Below are 20,440 nucleotides of genomic sequence, written 5' to 3' on the forward strand. Positions count from 1 at the left end.
AATGTTACCTGAAATGACCGGTACTTCAAAACCCACCTGCAAACGCTCAGATGTAAACACAAGTGAGGGCGCTCTGTCTCTGTGTCTTTAGCCCTGTTGTACAAAACACACAGAAAGAAAAGCCGTTTCATGTGCACAGGTAACCGGGAACAAAGATGCAGCGGATAAGTCGTCGGGAAGGTCACCGAGCCAGGGGCCTTAGCCGCGGGGAGGCCAGAAAGCAGGACAGTGGGAGACTTGGGCCGGAGATCATTCCCGAACTCTGTGTCCTCGGCTCATGTAGAATTTCTGTGACACACAGAGCAAGATGAAAATGAAAGGAAGCGGTGCAGAGGAAGAAGAGAATGCCTCTGCCTCAAAATGTTAGTACTGGAGTTAAAGCTCTCCCATCCAGTCTCTCTGTGCGGCCCCTTCTTCGAAACCCACTTTGAATTATAGCTTCCAGGGTGCTGCCTGGAACAGCATGAAATCTTAGCCCCTGCCCCTGCTGGGGGCCACAGAAGCTTACGGAAACACTCCTTTCATGTGAGCCTGACCCCCTGTTACTTAGGATGCACAGGGGCGTTCTCCCAGGAACAGACTACAAAATAAATAATCGTCAGAGCGAGAAGAGAGGCAGGAGGAAGGGCACAGAGGCCCGGTGAGAGGGCTTAGCTGTGCCCCTGCCATCTGCTCACAGCAGTGGGACTTTACAAAGTGCTGCAGGCTCTCTGGGCCTCGGTTTCCCTTTTGTGCAGGAGGGTGTCATTTCTGTTCGATTGGATCATTGTGAAAGTTAGAGAGAATGTGTCGAAGGGGTCAGATGACTAGCACTAGATATTTCTTTTTTTTTAATTTTTTAATTTTATTTTTTTTTAATTTTTATTTTTACTTAATTTTACTTTACTAGATATTTCTTAATGAGAGCAGTTATGACCATTATTCTCTTTGTGTCAGCTTCCATCATTTCTTCCAATGCTTATCTTCTGAAATACCTTCATAGAGTAACTAGGTACAGTGTATACCCCTTTGTTTTGTAGAGAAATGTCAGGAGATTTTGACCAATAGTTTTTGGCTTGCAGTGTTCTAAGCCTAACACTTGCACTCAGTTGGCAAGTTATTTCTCAGTCTTCTGTTCATGTATAGAATGTGTGCCATGTTGGAAATATTGCATCTTTTTTTCCCCAAAAAGGCATGCTGATTGTCGGGTCCCCACCCTTAGGTTCCTATTGAAAAATCAAGAATTGGGATTTTGGAGCTTGAAAGTCATTTGAATCAATATTGGTCAGTGACTTTCAGAAACTTGTGATGCCCTCCTCAGACTTGCAGTCCATAACAAAGGACTCCTGCTTTCGGTCGACTGTCATTTTGTTAGGTTGTGGAGTTAAAGATGCTTGGATCAAAGGGTGCACTGGGACCTAGAAATAAGTTCTTCACTTATATATCTTTTTTCATAATGGAAGCACACTTCATAAATAACACTCTTCAGTTCATTTAAACTCAATGATATTCCTGACAAAAAAAGGAAAAGAAGTTAGAGCTCTTCTTGAAATACCCAGTGCAGATAAAATAACACTGCTATTCTTACAGAGGTGATAATGCAAAGTAAATTCTAGGGAATGTGGAATTGATGGATGGTATATCACAGGCAAACCTGAAAAAGGAGAGTGTCCTTCATTATTCGGTGTAATCACAGTGGTGACCCGAATAGAAATACCAAGTAAACCTTGAGGAAAACAAATCCTGAGAAGGGAAGAGCACAGAGTTAGCTCTGAACATTCTGGGAACTATAGAATCTCAGTCTGGAGCAAGATTTCTCAGCTTTGGCACTGTTACGCTTCAGGTCAGTCTTTGCTGTAGGGGCTACCCTGTGCTTTGTGGGATGTTTAAGGGCATCCCTGCCCTCTGTTCTGTAGAAGCCAGTAAACCCTCCCCACCCCAACCTGTGTGACCAGTAAAAACGTCTGGTGTTACTGCCAAATGTCCCCAGAGGGCAAAATCACCCCCTCCCTCTCCCTACCCCCAGCCCGCCCCAGAACTACTAATCTCGACTCGCGATTTGAACGGCCACATCTGGGCTTAATTCAGGATCCTGTCACACACATGGATACCCCCTGTAATGCATTATGGCAAAACTTCTGAAGCAGTCAGGAGACCTTAAGTTGAAATATAACAAGAAGACATAACATTAATAAGAGCATAGTTATCCACTTTCAGTTAATAAAACTAAGATATCAGGCTGATCAGGAGATAATTGCAAAGCAATTTCGTTAAATATTTGTTTTCTACTCTCTGCTCAGCATGCATCTTTTGAGTTATACTTGGTAGCATTGTACCATTAGTGTTACAATGGTGTGGCTGAAGGGAAGTGAAAGAGATGACACATTACGCATTTCTAGGTTTACCCCAAGTGTGTCTTGGAATGACAAGGTGAGTGTTCCTGTGAATTCTCTTACTGTTTACTCTGACTGCCCTGCAAGCCCTCTCCTGTTTTATACACCCATCATTATTCCTCTGTTTACCTCTCTGTTCAAAGAAAGAGTTAAATATCTGAATACAGTTTTCCTTGAAGAAGTAACCCAGGGATCTGCTGAAGCCTCCTCTGGCAGTGGGGGTTATTACTATGCTTTCTGGGCTGACATCTTAATCAGGAGCAGTGGTTGTTCCCGGATGCTGTAGGCATCGGCAGGGGCTTCTCAGGCATTTGAGGTGCAGCTTCCTGGACATTCCTGAGCCCGCAGGGATGGCAGGAGTTGTCCTGACCACTTCAATGTATGTTTGTCGGATGCTATCAGAGGCGGTGCCCGGGAGTGCTTTCCTGGAGGTATGTGCTGCATACTGGAAAAAAAAGAAAAATCAGTTTGCCCTGAGAATTGAGTGATTGCTTTAAGGACAGCAGTCCCTTTAGGGAAAGTCATCTATAGCAGACAAAGGCAGAGTTATTTTTAAATCATATGCTTGTAAAGCCAGAATTGAAATGTTTCCTCTGGTGGTTTTTCTTTGAATAGCTTGGAGGTGTCCTACCACCATTAGACCCATATTCAGCTGAGAATTACGAAGCCTCTCTTTCCAGTTCTGAGCACGAACTGGGTTGTGGTGAAGGCTGGTTATGGAGTAAAGTGAGAACCCTTCTGTGTGTGTGGGGGGGGGGTGGGAAGAGGAGGGTGGGGGGTTGGGGAGACCCCACTGGAGCTTGGCAGGATGGAATCAGCATTGTGTATGCTCCGTTCTCCTCTTGTAATGAAGTTCTGATGTGGAAGGGAGGTACTGCCATGGGATCCGAATCGTGATGTCAGGGAGTTCTGTGCTGGGGCCTCTGAGATTACGAGGGGTCCTGCTAAAGCAACAGAGTTCTTTGGGCTTTTCTGACACCGTGAGACGAAGGTTCGATTTCTCCCTGCAGGGAGAGAAGGGCATGCAGTTCACATACCTTCCCGTCCCGTGTGCTGGTCACGTCTGCAGGTTGGGAGTGCTCTAAGTTGAGGTGCACTGTGCCCGCGTGTCTCGGGAGTGCTTTCCATTCACTGGGATCAAGGAGGCCTTGAGGGGAGAGCGTCAGCTTTGTCCTCGAAGCAGGCAGACTTTTTTTGGTTTCAGTTTCTTGTACGAGTTCATCTTCTCCACCACACCCTGCAGAGGACAGACACATCTTCTGGCAGGAGGTGGACAGGGGTGCACAATGAGGGTGGCTAGGTGCTTAAGAGCATGAGCTCTGGGCCCAGGGACTTGGGTTCACAACCTGGATGTACGCTGGCGTGCTGTGTAACTTTGGGTCCATTTCTGGACCTCTTTAAGCCTTGGTTTTCCCAGCGGGAGATGGACACTGGACATAGTCCCCCTCCCATGGGGTGTTAGCGGGCTGTGTGACACACGCCTCCGCAAGCTGGGAGCTGGAGGGATGTCGTGGCTTGCCAGCAGGGAAAGGAACGGCCTGTTCCCAACCCCGTTCTCCATTGAGGGATTTGTTTCATCTAGCACCCTTCCCTCTGCAAAACTAGGACGTGGGGTGTTTTGTGGTCCGCCCCCCAGCGGGCCCTATACCCTGGAGGCTGCCTGACTTTTTGGCCTCATTCTGGATTAGAATGAGCCACTTCCCTGATGTTACTCCAGCAGTTTCTGGGTTCTCACCTCATGTCCTCCAGTGTAGACACAGCCGCTTGCTGGGTGCCCAGCCCCCAGCTCCCTTCCGCGTGAGCCTGGGCGACCCTGGCTGCTTGCCTGCGCGCTCTGTGTGCCCCGGGCACGTGGCTGTGCCCCGCGGAGCTCGCCCGGCCCTGGGTGGCGAGCTGGCCGCCTGCCACCCCCCCGCCCCCACCCTCGCTTCCCTTCCCAGGCACGCCGCTATGAGTGCAGCCAGCGATCGTAATCCTGACCCTGGCACGAGAAGGCCGAGCTCTGGAGGGCCGTTCCCATGCCAGGGAAGCCTGCTCTGCCCCACGTCCTAGCCAGACCCCAAGTGCCCAGCTGCCCAGAGGCGCTGTCTTCTTTGTGCCACTGCGGTGGGCAGGCTTCCTGCAGGCCGACTCCTGCCAAGGAGCTTGGCAGAGGCTTTTCAGTTCAGCCGGTGTCTACCAGACGAGAAAAATAGCAGTGTAAAGACAGAACTAGGTAGAGCAGAAGAACAGGGTGGGGAGGTGGGAAGGAGGGGGCCGCGATAACATCCTGGTGCAGAGAGCCAGAGGGTGAGAGACAACAGTGATTTATTGGGTTTCGCAGAAGCCTCCCCGCCAACCAGCACTAATCACTTGTACCCAGGAATCATTTTTTATGTCTCAGCAGTGAAGATGGAGGGAAGCGAGAGGGTGGCAGGGGAAGCATTAAGATGGAAAAAGCTTTGGAAAAGAATAAACGAGAGAGGGACGGGGAGGTGCAGGGCCTGCATCTGGTCCTGTTGTGGGAAGGGCCAAGAATATCGGTGCCAGGTCATATCCCACTTTATTATACTGCTTGGTGTTCCCCTAGCACGTGTCTTAACCTGAAACCACTCAACCACTGTTTTGGAATAAACTGAAATGTGTTTCCGACCTAGGTGCTTGCTAGCTCACCATTCAGATGTCCATCAGGGTGACCTGTGTTTGATACGCGGGTCATCCAAGCAGCGTGTCACTCTTGTAGGGCACAGGATCCCACAAACAAACACACCTGGTGTAAATCCCATCCCTGCTACGTTCGCCCATGCTCTTGGAGATGTCCTTTAAATGGTGTGAGCTTTGCATTTCCCGTCTGGAACTTCGGAGAAATCCCTGGACCTGCCTTCTAGGCTGTTGAAGGATTGCTGAGGAATACTTGGCACAGTGATGAGCCCGCAGCAAGTGCCCAGTCACAGCTGCTCTGAGGGCTTCCTCATTCCCGTCTGGTCTCATCTCTCATAGGAGGACCTCATCTCTCGCTGGGTTCCTGGGGAGTCTCCACACTTCTCCCTTCCTGGCCAATTAAGGCCTCTGGAGTTGGCGTTTCTCCTTTGCTTCTCTGCCGAGTCTTGCTCACCCCCTTCTTCACCTCTGAGTTTTAATTAACCTTGGATCGCTAACTGTAACCTTTATTCAGTCCTCCTTGCTCATGAGATTTAAAAAAAAAATCAGACAAGCAAAATGTAGCCCAAAGAAGTTCTTGAGTAGAAGATTTCTCCGTGACATATATGGTTAGTATATCAATCAGTCAATCAGTTGATGTTACTATTGTGAATTTTTACTAATAGGCAAGAATCCCACTTGAAGGAAATACAGTGAACTCAGGGGTAAATAAACCATACAGGCATGTTAGGGCACTGGGAAAGCAGGAAAGTCTCGTCCATCCTCCTGCTTACCGGCAGGACTTTCCAAAAGCATTCCAGAGTAATTCCTCCTCCCCCCACAGAGGTCCTTTAATGGAGAAATCTTGACTCTTTCCACACATTTATCTTCTTATCTGCAGAGTAACATCTTTGTTGGGTTGATGTGAGGTTTCTGATGTCCATGAAGGCCAGCATGGCACCTCCCATAGTAAGCCAGCCCTGAACCCATCCGTCCCATCACTTTCCTCTTGTTAACAGTGGGAAGATGAGGAGGCAACAGAGGAAGCCGTCAGAGCTGGGGGCACGTGGGTGATCCCCAGCAATAGCATCAGCTGTGGGTTTGTGCTTCCCCCTGGGGAAGATAGATAAGGGTATGATCGGGCTGCTGGTCTCAAGGAGATGGGAGTTCAGTAGGGGAGATGGAGCATTTAGGTAAAATGATGAATGACAGGACAAGCTAGCATGTTCCAGGCTAAAGGATGAGTCCACAGAGGCCTCCAGTATCTACTGAAAGAGGAGGGTGAAAGAGTCAGCCCTAAAATGAGTAAAACCCCTGAAAATTAATGCGGGGGCAGCGCTGTCAGTCAGGGCTGCCAGGTCTCAGGGAAGCAGCCGCTGCCTGGGGCGGGATGGCGTGGGGGTGATGCTTCTTGGGGGGGGTCAGGCCTTCCCGGGTCTCGTGCATGATGGAGGAGCCGGGGTGGACAGCAGCAATGGTGTGGTGGAGCATGGAGGTGGGAACGCCCGTGGGTGTCCGGGGAGCAGGGTGTCAATCCAGTTCAGCTGGTGCAGAAAACTCACATGAAGGAGGCAGGAGCGTGAGTCTGCAGAGGCAGGTGCCAGCCAGGCTGGCAGCTTCATGAACGCCAGGCTCCTGAGCTTGAACTTGGTCCAGGCGGCAGTGGGGAGCCATTGAAGGTTTCTGAGCAGGGAAGCGGCATGTGGATGTTTCCGCTTGGGTTCAAGGTTGGATTTGAAACATTTTTAGATCCTTCACAACAGTTTCCTCTGGCAAACCGGGACTTCCTTATTTTTGTTGTTTGGAAAATAAACACTCTTCCTTGAACATCAAACAGCTTTTCAAAACACAATGTTCTAATGATCTAGAGAAAGTAATTCAAAAACACAGGGTTTAAGTTTCACTTATAAAGCCCATAATTTTGGTGATTGGGGGAAACCCTCTTTGGCAAGAAAAGAGTTTGAGGGATGTGAACGATTCAGAATTTAAAAGTCCAAAAGCGGGCCTGATCTCACAGAAGCAGAAAGATAGAGTTTACCCAATCTATTAACATTCATGACTTTAAAATGCCTCTATATTATAAAGCTGACTGGGTTTGCAAATAAATATGTTAAACGTCTTTCTATGAGTGTAGGTTTTTGTTTGTGCCTTTTTGTGTGTGTATATGTGATTGTGAGAGAGAGAGGGAGGGAAGGCTCCAGTGATAGAAATTTTAATCCTTGATTATAAGGATTACCTACAGCAGTAATATCAGGCTAAAACACTTAGGCGAGTGTTTGGCCAGCTTAGTAATTTTACTCCTGAGAGACAAAGGAATCCTTATTAGAGTTGTGTATTCTTGAGTCCTGACCTTGTGTTTGTGGCTCGCTTCTTCCCTGAAAACCGGAATTAATTGCATGTCATGTAGAGATCCGGTGGCTGGGGGTGGGGTGGGGGTTGTGCTGAATTGCTGCTGGAGGAAAAGGACTTTGTGGGAGCAGACAGGCTCTGGGGGAGGGAAGGGGGCTGCTGAACGGCACCTGCTTGAAGTAGCTCGCTCAGGTACCCCTGAAGTGTTCTCTGAGATCAAGCCAAGATTACAGAAAGCAGGAGGAGTTGCCATAACCCAAATCAGTTCACTTAAGGGAAAAAAAAAAAAAACAGTCAATGTGTGCAATTTCACCTCCAGCTATGTACAGTAGACAATTGCAGGAGTGTTGGCAGAATCAAGCATCTGTTGGGGAAAAACTATACAGTACTTGTTTCTGTTAAATTGGCTTCTGGTGGATACACACTCCATGACTTACTATGAAAATTCCAAAAATGTTTTCCTTCCTTTCTGACTTTAACAAGTATTGTCACTGTCTCAAGTTCCTAACCATCCAGCTCATAATGGGAATCCAGTCTGTCCTGAAAAATGGCAGTTCCGTTGTCAGACAGATCTCCTAAAAGTTTTGTTTTTAGAAGTTTAATCTAGGATTTTTTTTTTTCATTAATGATTTTTGGAAGAATGCTTTGGAATTTGGGGTCTTGTAATAAGAGATAGCTTGTGGCTAATTAAGCCCCTTTCTGTCTCAGATCTTGCCCAGGAGATCCTAGATTCCTAAAAACAATGAGCGCACGCTGCTGCAGAAAGATGCTCCAGGGAGCTGCAACATTAAATCATCTGTGACAAAATGTTCTCTTAGACAGTGGGATTGCATAAATGGATCAGCAGAAATAAGCGCCTTGGCAGAAGCTTCTTGAGTGGGAAACAGCAGTGCTTTCTTCTGTAACCGGCTCTGGGTAACAGTCTGCTCGGAGGTCCTTGCTGGGGAACCCACGCATGGGCCGTGGAGTAGAGAAGGAAAGCTTCACTGCCGCTCTGTAAGTGTTTTCACACTTAATGGAAAGAGTTAAGTGAGACTGGCCATTCAGGCCAGTAATGCCTCCTGAATTGAATGAGCAGAGTGAAGGTTTGTTTGGGGAGGGATGCCACCAGGCCCTGGCCAATGGGAATCGAGGCTGTAAACCAGATGAACAAGACCATCTAGACAGGCAGTAATCAGATTACCCAGAACAGATACTTCAATACCCCAAGACAGGAAGAGGTCTCCTAAGGAGAGTGGCAAAGAGTCAAACTCTGTCTGCCCAAAGGATCGATCAGAAGATTTGGTTCACTTTAGAATGGATTTATTGTGCTATGGGCTTAGTTAGAATCATGGAAGGAGATTAGGAAGGCTTTTACTAGAGAGAACTTTTAAAATAGGATGGAGATCTCATATTCAGTTTGAATAACATTGCTTTTAGAGGCCAAATGCCACTGAAAGATTTATGTAAGAAAGAATAAATAATATAAAATGTAAAGATAGAAATAAAGCCTTGATAGAGTTTCTGAGGATAGGAAAAGGAAAATTTGTAGAACTGACTTCATAGGAATTTGGTAGAATTCATTTCATCACGATTGATTTCTGTTTATTAATACGCTTTCCGGGGGAGTTGTGGGTTTTTTTCTGTCATAGAATCTAAAGTATGTTTATTTCAAATGACCAGTAACACCTGAATGATTTTTAAAATGATATTTATATTCAGGTCAAAAATATGTTTAGCATTGTAAATGAAATTAACCCGGACATATCAGGTCTCTTAGTGATACTTAGTTATTGGATTCCTTAGACATTTAAAGGTAAAAGATAGGAAGTTTCAGTATTACAAAAATTAAGTGTAAAGAAGCAATTTGCGTTTACTTACATTCAACTTATTTCTCTTTTTACCCTCAAGCTTACTTTGCAGTGACATGGCATTGATTCACATTTTGTGATCATTTGATCTTGCATTGATCAAACTGAAATCTGTATCTTTGTGTTTTTTGTAAAGATATTACGAAACCCATTAATTATGCAAATAGAATTTTAGAAGGCACATTGAACTTATTTGAGTATTAAACAGGCTTTAAAGGCCTTCTCTGTGTCTATACATTGACGTTCTTAACCACAGCATGTATCAGCCAGGAGTAAAGGAATTTCTTTCATTCAGCTGCGTCAGTACTTCAGATTAGTGTGACCACCAAGCTGTGGGAGTTTGTCTCTGTCTGCCTTCCCCCACCTTGTCCCCATCTACTAAAGTTTCATCTTTTTAAGCTTACGTTTTCATACAAGTGCATGGAACCAAAAGAGCATTTTTGTTTGTTTTCATCCCATCGGAGAGGATGTCATGCAAGGGTGGTGTTTTCCCTGAGGACTTTTCTCATGAACTCATCACCTGCTGGAGCAGACTCCTCTCCTTCTTCCCTTCCTCTCACTGATGGGCAGCACCGTGTGGTTACAATTTCTGTCTTGGTTTAGATCTTAGAGCCAAATGGACCCGCTCTCTAGCTCTTCTGCCTTTGATTTCTCCTCTGTAAGTGGGGATGGCCAATACCCGCTTCAGCTTCAGCGGATTCCTGGAGGAGTAAACGAGGTGCTCTGTGGAAACAGTGGTCAGTCTGACTGGTAGCTGTCACCGCTTTCATTTGCTCTACAGTGACGGGTTTTCCCTTTTCCTCCTTCCATCGTCATCTGTGGACATTTAGACGGGAACAGGTTTCGTGCTGCGCAATCATGGCCAGCAGTGATTGCTGCAGCCATGCTCTCTGCCTCTTGTAGGGAGAAAAGGGTGATGGAGAGGCCACCCTGGGGGCATCCTCTGTACTGACCTCAGTGAGCACATATCCAGCCCCCGTACCCCGAGAGCCCTGTTTGTGGCTCTGTCACAGCACATGCTGTCTTCCTCGGGCAGCGCTGTGTCTTCCGTCTCCACCCCCCTTTGCCATCCTCTGACTCTGCCTGGGAGACCCAGAGAGACTAACGGGGGAAATGGGACAATTCACTTCTCTTCGTGCTCTCAAGCTTTTCCAGTGTATTACAGGGTTGGGGACTGGGCTGCTTCTTTCTCCTTGCTGGTGACGCCTTTGGGTCATGGACTGGAAGACTGGCCGTGGCCCTGCTGTGGGCAGCGGGGTGCGGAGCAGAGGACGTGGGACCATGGGCTTCCATGGTAAAAACCCCCAGCTTTCTGCTCCCCTGGTGCACATCTCGCAAACATTTTCTTAGCCTTCCCAGCAAGATAAAAGCATGGCAGAGGGTGCCTCCAGACAGGGCAGATAGAGCCTTCTGTCAGAGTAGAATGGAAACCAAGGAAACAGAAGTAAATGATTTGGAAGAAACGTGTGAAAATAGTTTTTACACAAAGGGGGAAACTAGGAGTCGATTAATTTAAGACTCAGGATTAACCTGATATGACTGTCTTTCAGCTGGATTAGAGATCTGGCCCTCTTGGCATGGGTCTTCATACAGTACAGAGTGCAGTGTACACATCAGTGTGGCAGGATAAGCCTTTTCAAGGTACAACAGTCCTGTCTTAAGGATGGCAAAGTACATCAGCATCAAACTAGGCAAGACTTCCCTCTTGGGAGGGAGTTTGATTTCAGGGAACGCTCCCTCAGCCTGATTTCACATCCAGTCACACACCTCTGAGCTTTTATAAAAGACTAGACACCATGCTCCTAAGTTAAATGAACTAAACGCTATGAAATCATGGCCATACTCATTATGTGTTCAGGCCAGGATGGCGCTGAGCATTTAGTGTAAGGGGTTGCAGGAAATCAAGTCACATTAGAAATGAAATTGGTTTCTGGAATTTACTCTGCCCCCAGGAGCATTGACTCTTGTGGATCCATTGCCAAAGCACATTTTCTCTTTTCTTCATCCATCTTTCCATTCTGATTACAAGCTGCTTGAAAATAAATGTAGGCCTATCTCACTAGCCCAAAACCATGGAGATCAGGATTAAATAATTTTAAGGCAGAAATAACAAGCTTTGATTAAGACTTTCAGAAAAACACGGTCCTAATAGCATGTGCACATTCCTTTTGGATCCTTCGGACACTAAACTAAACAGGAGGCCAAGAAGCCGTGACACCCTGGGCAGATCACTTAAACTCTGAGCCCTGTTTTCTCATCTGGAACATTGCAGTCTTATTTTATAGGAATGCTGTGAGGGTTAAATGACATTAAATGGGCTAGTTGGTGAACAGATCTGGAGAGTTGTCCCTCAGTAAGTGTTAACTCAGAGTGAGAATCTGGTATTTAAACGCCAACTTTGAGGCTCACTGTTAGATTTCTGAGTTGCTAGGCTGAGTCTTTGCAAGCTTCCTGATGCTTCTTTAGATACACTAACAAATCTAGTGTCTGGTCTCAGCTGTGCCAAGACCACCCTCTCTTGGTTTATCAGCCTCTCTTGGTTTCACCTCTTCATTTGTAAGATGGGAATAATCTATGTTTTTCTAACTTACAAATAAATATAAGATAGCCAATTAGAAAACTGACCAAATTAAAAAAAAAAGAAAACTGACCAAATTAAATTCAAATCAAAGTATAAGTTCTGCGAGTGTTATTGTTTCCCTTGGGTTTTAAGTGGCAAAGGGGAAAATCAGTCAGTTCAGTTCAGTTGCTCAGTCGTGTCCAACTCTGTGACCCCATGAATTGCAGCACGCCAGGCCTCCCTGTCCATCACCAACTCCCAGAGTTCATTCAGACTCACGTCCATCAAGTCGGTGATGCCATCCAGCCAGCTCATCCTCTGTCGTCCCCTTCTCCTCCTGCCCCTAATCCCTCCCAGCATCAGAGTCTTTTCCAATGAGTCAACTCTTTGCATGAGGTGGCCAAAGTACTGGAGTTTCAGCTTTAGCATCATTTCTTCCAAAGAAATCCCAGGGCTGATCTCCTTCAGAATGGACTGGTTGGATCTCCTTGCTCTCCAAGGGACTCTCAAGAGTCTTCTCCAACACCACAGTTCAAAAGCATCAATTCTTCAGTGCTCAGCTTTCTTCACAGTCCAACTCTCACATCCATACATGACCAGTGGAAAAACCATAGCCTTGACTAGACGGACCTTTGTTGGCAAAGTAATGTCTCTCTGCTTTTTAATATGCTATGTAGGTTGATCATTACTTTCCTTCCAAGGAGTCAGCGTCTTTTATACATAGCAATAATTGCAGGGCAGGCCATTTACAAAACACTGAGTTTGGAATCAGCTAATCTAGATTCTGGCTTCCCAGGTGGCGCTCGTGGTAAAGAAGCCGCTTGCCAATGCAGGAGACATAAGAGACACAGGTTCAGTCCCTGAGTTGGGAAGATCCCCTGGAGAAGGGCATGGCGACCTGCTCCAGAATTCTTGCCTGGAGAACCCCATGAACAGAGGAGCCTGGCGGGCTACAGTCCATGGGGTCGCAGAGAGTCAGACAGGACTGAGCAGGTTCGCACACACACTCGCAATCCAGGCTCCGGGCCTGGTCTGCACCAATGGGTGGTGTGTCTCTGGACAGGTCACTGAATCTCTGAAGGCCTCAGTTTTCTTATCTATCAAACACAGGTGCTATTTTAAGCTCCGTGACCCTGTATCATAAAGTTATTATGAACTGAAAGACTAATATTCAACTTTTGTTGCAAAAAATGTAAATTTTCTTGGGGTGATGGTACCACTCCTAAGCTGGTCAGTAGATTGAGAGTCTGATGTTCTGCCACTCATAAAGGATGACAGTGTTCAAAAAGTAAAACTGAAAAGCAAAAGATATTTGACACCATTGGGGCTGGGGGCGGGGGGTGGGGGAAGGGGTCGAGGCAGCAGCATTAAAGCTCCTTACTTCCTAAAACTTAGTCTTCATCCCGTTCTGAATGGGAACTACTGACTTCTCTCTGGTGTTCAGCATTCCAGAATAATCCTGAAAGCAAGTTTTCTGGCTGAAATCACTGCTCCAAGAGTTAGTTTTTTGTTTTTTTTTTTTAAGTGGTGTATAAAACACCAGAGAAATAATTTTTAAAAAAGAGAAGCAGGAAAACCCCAAGGCCCACAGCTAGCTCTGATGGAACTTCTCTGGAGGGCCGTGGCCCGCGGTGCCCTGGCCTGCCCCTCTGGGTGGCCGGGTTTCGGTTTGAAGGAACTTCCCATGCAGCCGTTTTCACCCCAGCCGCTTCTGATGGATTAGGAGGTGCCTGGAATGTCTTAAAAGACTGAAACTTGGTCTGGGCTCAGTGGAAAGAGCTCTCTGATGGATTAGGGATGTCTGCCCTGAGCGCAGGTAGGACCTTACTGGTGCCGGGTCTTTGCTGCCCTGACTGAGCCGGTTGGGAGGATCGTTCAGGACTTGTCCCTCCAGTGGGAAGAAGGTTAAGGACTCAGGCCAGTGCTGTTCCTGGTGTCCTGGGAAAGTGCTTATCCAAGTCCCTGGCAGGTACTGTTCCGCTCTCACCAGGAGTCTTCCTCCGGTTAGTGTCGCAGGATGGAAGAAGGGAAATCTGTTGATTCTGTACCATGGTCACAGGACCGGTGTTGAGCGTGGAAGGAAGCTGTCATTCCAGCGGTCGCCATCAGATTCCCGTGGAAACTGTGGCGCTCCGACCAAAGTGCTCACCGCCCTGCAGGGGCAGCCGCACACCGCGAAGCCCTGTGGACCGCGGTGGCGGAAACCCAGCCCTCGGAAGGACCGGGAGGCTGGGCCCTCGGGACGCTGCACACGGTGATTCTTGACGTTTAAAACAGAATTTCTGTTACCTGAAAGAGCATTGGAGAATTTACCAACCTGTGTAGGTTTGAGGATGACCCTCAGGTATCCATATTAGCAATTCTGAAGTTTACTTCTCTTCCCTTCAGAATGTGCTGGATGTTTTTGTCTCTTGATATGCTTTCCTAGAGATGTTTAAACTCTTCAGATTTTCCTTTTTGTAAAGCACACTCAGGTGGAGAGTAGAGTGGTTTTTGCAGCTCCCCCAGTGTGCTTCCCCCAGCCAAATGTCTTGGAGGCCTCCTAACTTCCTAACTTTAAATCCATTAGCCACACTGGTCCTGCTTGTGTGTGTGTGCTAAGTCACTTCAGTTCAGTTCAGTTGAGTCGCTCAGTCGTGTCCAACTCTTTGCGACCCCATGAATCGCAGCACGCCAGGCCTCCCTGTCCATCACCAACTCCCGGAGTTCATTCAGACTCACGTCCATCGAGTCAGTGATGCCATCCAGCCATCTCATCCTCTGACGTCCCCTTCTCCTCCTGCCCTCATCCCTCCCAGCATCAGAGTCTTTTCCAATGAGTCAACTCTTCGCATGAGGTGGCCGAAGTACTGGAGTTTCAGCTTCAGCATCATTCCCTCGAAAGAAATCCCAGGGCTGATCTCCTTCAGAATGGACTGGTTGGATCTCCCTACAGTCCAAGGGACTCTCAAGAGTCTTCTCCAACACCACAGTTCAAAAGCATCAATTCTTCAGCACTCAGCTTTCTTCACAGTCCAACTCTCACATCCTTACATGACCAGTGGAAAAACCATAGCTTTGACTAGACAGACATTTGTTGGCAAAGTAATGTCTCTGCTTTTGAATATGCTATCTAGGTTGGTCATAACTTTTCTTCCAAGGAGTAAGCATCTTTTAATTTCATGGCTGCATGCACCATCTGCAGTGATTTTGGAGCCCCAAAAATAAAGTCTGACACTATTTCCACTGTTTCCCCATCTATTTCCCATGAAGTGATGGGACCAGATGCCATGATCTTCGTTTTCTGAATGTTGAGCTTTAAGTCAGCTCTTCCACTTTCCTCTTTCACTTTCATCAAGAGGCTTTTGAGTTCCTCATCACTTTCTGCCATAAGGGTGGTGTCATCTGCATATCTGAGGTTATTGATATTTCTCCCGGCAATCTTGATTCCAGCTTGTGCTTCTTCCAGCCCAGCGTTTCTCATGATGTACTCTGCATATAAGTTAAATAAGCAGGGTGACAATATACAGCCTTGACATACTCCTTTTCCTATTTGGAACCAGTCTGTTGTTCCATGTCCAGTTCTAACTGTTGCTTCCTGACCTGCATACAGATTTCTCAAGAGGCAGGTCAGGTGGTCTGGTATTCCCATCTCTGTCAGAGTTTTCCACATTTTATTGTGATCCACACAGTCAAAGGCTTTGGCATAGTCAATAAAGCAGAAATAGATGTTTTTCTGGAACTCTCTTGCTTTTTCCAAGATTCAGTGGATGTTGGCAATTTGATCTCTGGTTCCTCTGCCTTTTCTAAAACCGGCTTGAAGATCTGGAAGTTCACGGTTCACGTATTGTTGAAGCCTGGCTTGGAGAATTTTGAGCATTACTTTACTAGCATGTGAGATGAGTGCAATTGTGCGGTAGTTTGAGCGTTCTTTGGTATTGCCTTTCTTTGGGACTGGAATGAAAACTGACCTTTTCCAGTCCTGTGGCCACTGGCGAGTTTTCCAAATTTGCTGGCATATTGAGTGCAGCACTTTCACAGCATCATCTTTCAGGTTTGAAAGAGCTCAACTGGAATTCCACCACCTCCACTAGCTTTGTTCGTAGTGACGCTTTCTAAGGCCCACTTGACTTCACATTCCAGGATGTCTGGCTCTAGGTGAGTGATCACACCATCGTGATTATCTTGGCCGTGAAGATCTTTTTTGTACAGTTCTTCTGTGTATTCTTGCCACCTCTTTTTAATATTTTCTGCTTCTGTTAGGTCCATTTCTGTCCTTTATCGAGCCCATCTTTGCATGAAATGTTCCCTTGGTATCTCTAATTTTCTTGAAGAGATCTCTAGTCTTTCCCATTCTGTTGTTTCCCTCTATTTCTTTGCATTGATCGCTGAGGAAGGCTTTCTTCAGTTGTGTCCACCTCTTTGTGACCCTATGTAGCCCACCAGGCTCCTCTGTCTGTGGGATTCTCCAGGCAAGAATACTGGAGTGGGTGGCCATGCCCTCCTCCAGGGGACCTTCCCTACCTGGGGATCAAACCTGCGTCTCTTATGTCTCCTGCATTGGCAGGCAGGTTCTTTACCACTAGCACCACCTGGGACCACAGGCTCGACCACCTCAACCACACTAAAGGATTAATAATAACTGCAACTTATTGAGCACTTACTGGGCGGTCCCAGGAGCCAGGGTCGCTGTGTAATAAGGGTCAATTGCAGGAGTGAATGGGGCCGTGCATGAAGTGGGCTCAAGGTTGAACATTATCTTTGGAGAAGCGACAGGTTCACCGAACGTGGACCTGACTTCCTCCGCTACTGTGGTTTCCTGCTGTTTCCAGTGACTGCGCTTGGGCTGTGCATACGATTAACTTTCAATTATCCTGAGGCCGATTAACCAGTTTGCAGATTAACCAAGGTGAAGGCTCACCTGGGCCTGGGAGGTGCTCATCAATTCAGCTGCCCCACAATTAGCTGGTTCTGGTTGACTGCATACCCCGTGGTCCAGGAGCCTGAGGGCTGGGCTGCTGCAGGGGAGGAGAGCTAAGTACCAGTGTCTTCTAGGACCTTCCACTCCTTTCAGCCAGAGGAGCCCACAGGCCCGGCAAGTCCTGCAACCTCCAGCACATCCCCTGAGACGTTCAGAAACTCCTGGGGCCCAGGGCTCTGCCTGTGCTCCTGGTAGCTTCCAAGTTGGGGAGATCAGTACCTTTGACACAATACCTTTGACAGTCCTGGAGAGGAAGTGATCTAGGGTGTTGAAAGAGTCTCAGCAAGCAGGGGCCCTAATCCCCCCTTTTCTCCCTGTGAATCCCCACCCATGGCACCCCCAAACATGGGTTTGCAGGTTTGAGTCTGTGGGCAGTGGCTACCTCCTGTGGTCAAAGGAGGCTGAGGCCACAGTGGCAGCGAGGCAGGAGTGGCCCACAAAAGCAAGGCATGTGCCAGCCTGGAGCATACACAGTCTAACCCCAGAGCCAACCTCCTGCCACCCTGGGAGGGATCTCGGCTGTGGGGGAGGAGCCTCGAGTCCAGGGTAAACTCCATATCTTGAGAAAGTGCTCATGAACTTTGGTCTCTGGCCCGTCAAGGAGGAGCAAACCTTTGCTCAGGACATGCTCGCTGCGCCTCCGTGGATTATCTGATGTTTAAGCAGCTTTCGCGCAAGCGCCTGGCACGACCTTTCACCTCTGACTCGGGGCTCATCCCACACCTGCCCAGCGTGGCCGCCCTGGGCGGTGCAGTCGAGGTTGCCGACCGCTGCAGCCCTCCTCAGCCTGGGCCGTGGGTTTCCTCGGGTCCTTCCCTTTGGCTCACGTTTTCCCAGGGCTGCCTGTGTGTACAGTCTAGATATCACATTTTATTAACACAAAGAAATCTGCTCTGGCTGCCTGGCTCTCGCAGTCACATGGAGAGAAATGTGCTCCTTCGCTTCGCCAGCCCGCAGCTCTGTGCAGAATCCAGCCGCGGGCTAGGCACCGCGCCAAGCTTACATTTCACTTTGGAACACACTTTCGCATCACTCCTTGGCAGAACATCCACGGCGGCGTCTATTTGGGGAGTGAGTTAGAGAAGTGTTATTTCCCTCTTATGAGTGTCGAGAGATAGGACCTTTAAAGCATGTTGGACTGGTCCCCGTCCCTGTTGTCTTCAGGGAGTCCAGGTAATATGGTGACCCAGCGAAGCATGGCAGCGGCGGGCGGGAGAGGCCCCCTCCTAGGTTCCCCTGTTTCCTAAGTCAGTAAACATAGCCAGGACAGAGAAACTCAGGCCAAGGTAATAACATCAAAACCAAAGTCCTGGAACTCTTGAAACCAATGACCCTCCCAGATAAAACAACTCCGTTGTCTAAATCTTCCTTTCCAAAGATCTAAGATTTTTCAAATGCTGGTCCAAGGCCAGCCATTGAAAGAAAGAGCTTCAGCAAGCCTCCTGGAATGGCAAACACTGTTAAAATAAACAAACGAACCTCTTCCATTCAGTTTTCCCTTACTGGTCTATTTTTATTCCGTACCCCCCGCCCCAATCCTCAGTACTTAACATTTTGTAATCCCCTCCCTTCTGCATCCCTCCTCCCATCCTCACCTCACTTTTCTCGGGACTAAGTTCATTGTTTGGCCTTCAGTAACACATCTAATTTCAAAAAGAGGAGTTGGAGGAAAGGGGTGGTGTAACCTCCTCTTTTTCGTGTTGGCTCATACACTGTTCTTATAGGTGGATACCTAAGCCTGACTCGGATTTGAAAAGAACTTTGGTTCTGGAATTTTAAACCCTGATTAGGAAAGATCAGAATGGTTAGAACACAGAGATTCATTGGAATCATACTGACCTCTCTTTTCTCAATGAAGTCGACCCCTCTTGAAACAAACAAACAAAAAATTGAAAATAAACTCTTTTTTTCGACATTGTGCCAGCCCATACATCCTTTGGGGATTTCCCAAGTGCCAAGTCTTATTCTGATCCTAGTGTTGACGACCTTGGAATGTTGCTTTTGCTGTAAGTCCCATCTAGCCAAACAGCAACTAATAAAGATTTAAAGAAACTTTTTCGTCCACAAGATGCATACGGCAGCTGCTGCTTCATTGAACAGGACGCCACGGAACCCCTCCCCCCATGAGAAGGGTGCCCAGAAACTCGGAGACCAGGATGCAGGCTCTCCTGCCAGGCATCTGGAGAAGTTTCTCCTTACTCTGCAGAAGGGAGGGGGCAGAAACCCATGCCACCTGTCTCCAAAACCTGAAGGTAATTAGCTTTAAAAATAATGCCAAGTTCTCATGGTGATGGCAGAGGCCTCGGCGCAGTGGGGGGTGGAAAGAGGGCTACTTCACAGAGTAAAACTGTTGCAATCACATTAGTCATTTCAGGTGAGGTCAGACAAGGTTATTGGAGAGATGAAAGTTGCCCTGCAGTTTCAAAGAGATCTCCTGAAAGCATTGAGAAATGGTTGAAGTTCAGAATCTTTGTTCCCCTTCCCCTTATAAGCAAGACAGGTTTTTAAAATTTTTTTGGTCTCTTTTTCCTTTTTGATGGGCAGAAGCTCTGGTGGACAACGGGGATGGTCTGATCTGCAGTCTGGCAGGTGTGTTGTGTGGGTCACCTGCTTTCTACGTTGGCCACGGTGAATGTGTAAGCTCTTGGCTTGCTGCCATCTGCCACCCAGCAAGATGGCACCTCGAGGCAGCTACCCTCTGCCCTCGCTTGGAGGAGGGTTCAGGGAATGTAACTTCGTGATATACTTAACTGATGCAACGCACACTGCTTTTCTTACTGCTTTGAATGGCAGGACACTTACCACTCAGAATTGACTGTGTTGGGACTTTGAAAATCGATAGATTAAGTGGCTAGGCCTGAGTTTGACCTATTCTCGTGCCAGTCCTGTGGGTACCTCAGTCCGTGAGAGTTTTGCATAAAACAGGTGGCGGTGTGTTGAACCCCATGTTCCCCAGAGCACTTGTGTGGACTCTACCCCTGCTCGTGGGTGTCTCAGAGACAGGGATTAGGCGTTTCTCTCAGGCACTGAAGCCCATGCTTTGCACGTGGTTGGCATACGTGCTTCCCTAGTCAGCACTTGTTGAATGATTGAGATCGCAAAGACATTACTTTCACCATAAATGGTTTTCCAGGAGCACTTGTGCTCACTTCAGTATCTTTGGTGATGCTGGCAAAATTTGGTTCAAAATGGCGAGTCTGTACAGAAGGTCCAGGGGATGTGATGAGCTCCTTTAGGGCAGCGCTGAGTCAGGGTGGTCTTGGAGGAGGAACCGTGTGTACAGACCCCTGTGGACGGTGATGGGGTCAGGGCTCACCTCAGGGCTCCAGTGAGCTGCTCTTTGGGCTGTTTTCTGATAGGTTGTTGAATAGCCAAGGATGAGAGATTACAAACAAAGGTGGGTACTCAGCCCTGACTTTCCATGCCCAAGTGGCAAGCCAGCAACTCCAGCCTGTACTGTGTCCCCAGATCACCTGTAAGAGTCGTGAAACTCATCTAACAGGTACTTGACTGGAGTTTTAACTGGGCAAGTAGGAAGTCCCATGTTGGGTTGGGGGAAGGGAGGAATGGAGAGGAATGCCAGTTTTTTTGAAAAACACTAACTTACAGTTCTTCGGTTAGCAGATGCAGAGGCCTCTCAGTGACGCGTTAGGATGTAACTCCCTTGAGCATACGGTTTGTTGGTTTGAGGAAGGGTGCTCTGTCCTCACCAGCCAGTGGCTGGGGCCTC

General features: G+C 47.6%; 1 protein-coding gene across 1 annotated transcript in view; it reads left to right on the forward strand.

Moving 5' to 3' along the window:
- The window catches only part of HLF (HLF transcription factor, PAR bZIP family member), a 52,454-nt gene that overhangs the window by 3,363 nt on the left and 28,651 nt on the right, over positions 1–20,440 (forward strand). The gene's annotated exons all lie outside the window — the stretch shown is intronic.

The sequence above is a fragment of the Capricornis sumatraensis genome, chromosome 8 (assembly GCF_032405125.1).
Source record: "Capricornis sumatraensis isolate serow.1 chromosome 8, serow.2, whole genome shotgun sequence".
Lineage (NCBI taxonomy): Eukaryota > Metazoa > Chordata > Mammalia > Artiodactyla > Bovidae > Capricornis > Capricornis sumatraensis.